Raw genomic sequence first — 2,323 nt, 5'->3', positions numbered from 1 at the left:
AACGTTTAGTTGTATAAAAAACAACAACAACGCCAAAAGAAACAAAAAACAAAAAAAAAACCAAATACACAAAGCTTGCACACCCAAGCATACGTTTTGTTGTTTTTTTGTCAAAGCATGCAATACATTGTGTTTTTTGATGAAATTTTCAGAGGTTGTCTCGGATTTTTGCTCATATCTCCGTTATTTATGGACGGATTTTGCTGATTTTAAATAGCAAAATTCTCGAAAGTATGTCTGACAGAATTGTTGAAGATTTGGATCCCGGAGATATCTGGGGCCTTCAGAAAATTGATTTCAACAGACAGACAGACAGACAGACGGACAGACAGACAGACAGACAGACAGACAGACAGACAGACAGACAGACAGACAGACAGACAGACAGACAGACAGACAGACGGACATGGCTTAATCGACTCCGCTATCTATAAGGATCCAGAATATATATACTTTATAGGGTCGGAAATGAAAAATGTAGAAATTACAAACGGAATGACAAACTTATATATACCCTTCTCACGAAGCTGAAGGGTATAAATATAGCTTCCTAGCACTTTAGGGGCCTTTAGAATTGCGATTTATATGAAGTCGTTAAAAACTGGGGTAATTTTGGGACATTTTTCGCAAAATGTCCGATATACCCGCATATATATCGGGTACTGTTTATGCTAGCTACTTAAATTATACCTTGTTACAAAGCTACAATCTCATGCAATCCAAATATAAAAATTTAGCTTCCTAGCTCTTTAGGGCCTTTAGAATTGCGATTTATATGAAGTCGTTAAAAACTGGGGTAATTTTGGGACATTTTTCGAAAAATGTCCGATACACCCGCATATATATCGGGTACTATTTATGCTAGCTACTTAAGTTATACCTTGTTAGAAAGCTACAATCTCATGCCATCTAAATATATAAATATATATAAATTTAGCTTTCTAGCGCTTTAGGGCCTTTTAAAATTGCGATTTATATGAAGTCGTTAAAAACTGGGGTAATTTTGTAACATTTTTCGAAAAATGTCCGGTATACCCGCATATATATCGGGAACTGTTTATGCTAGCTACTTAAGTTATAACTTGTTAGAAAGCTACAATCTCATGCAATCCAAATATAAAAAATTAGCTTCCTTGGACTTTAGGGGCCTTTAGAATTGCGATTTATATGAAGTCATTAAAAACTGGGGTAATTTTGGGACATTTTTCGAAAAATGTCCGGTATACCCGCATATATATCGGGTACTGTTTGTGCTAGCTACTTAAGTTATACCTTGTTAGAAAGCTACAATCCCATGCCATCCAAATATAAAACAAATATAGCTTCCTAGCTCTTTAGGGCCTTTTAAAATTGCGATTTATATGAAGTCGTTAAAAACTGGGTAATTTTGGGAAATTTTTCGAAAAATGTCCGATATACCCGCATATATATCGGGTACTGTTTATGCTAGCTACTTAAGTTATACTTTGTTAGAAAGCTATAATCTCATGCCATCCAAATATAAAAAAATTTAGCTTCCTAGCTCTTTAGGGCCTTTTAAAATTGCGATTTATATGAAGTCGTTAAAAACTGGGGTAATTTTGGGACATTTTTCGAAAAATGTCCGATATACCCGCATATATATCGGGTACTGTTTATGCTAGCTACTTAAGTTATACCGTGTTAGAAAGCTACAATCTCATGCAATCCAAATATATGAAGTCGTTAAAAACTGGGTAATTTTGGGACATTTTTCGAAAAATGTCCGATATACCCGCATATATATCGGGTACTGTTTATGCTTTCTAGCGCTTTAGGGCCTTTTAAAATTGCGATTTATATGAAGTCGTTAAAAACTGGGGTAATTTTGTAACATTTTTCGAAAAATGTCCGATATACCCGCATATATATCGGGAACTGTTTATGCTAGCTACTTAAGTTATAACTTGTTAGAAAGCTACAATCTCATGCAATCCAAATATAAAAAATTAGCTTCCTTGCACTTTAGGGGCCTTTAGAATTGCGATTTATATGAAGTCATTAAAAACTGGGGTAATTTTGGGACATTTTTCGAAAAATGTCCGGTATACCCGCATATATATCGGGTACTGTTTGTGCTAGCTACTTAAGTTATACCTTGTTAGAAAGCTACAATCTCATGCCATCCAAATATAAAAAAAATATAGCTTCCTAGCTCTTTAGGGCCTTTTAAAATTGCGATTTATATGAAGTCGTTAAAAACTGGGTAATTTTGGGAAATTTTTCGAAAAATGTCCGATATACCCGCATATATATCGGGTACTATTTATGCTAGCTACTTAAGTTATACTTTGTTAGAAAGCTA

Source organism: Calliphora vicina, unplaced genomic scaffold (genome assembly GCF_958450345.1).
Source record: "Calliphora vicina unplaced genomic scaffold, idCalVici1.1 scaffold_56, whole genome shotgun sequence".
NCBI lineage: Eukaryota > Metazoa > Arthropoda > Insecta > Diptera > Calliphoridae > Calliphora > Calliphora vicina.
The sequence above is the reverse complement of the archived record's forward strand: the minus strand, read 5'-3'. Positions refer to the sequence as shown.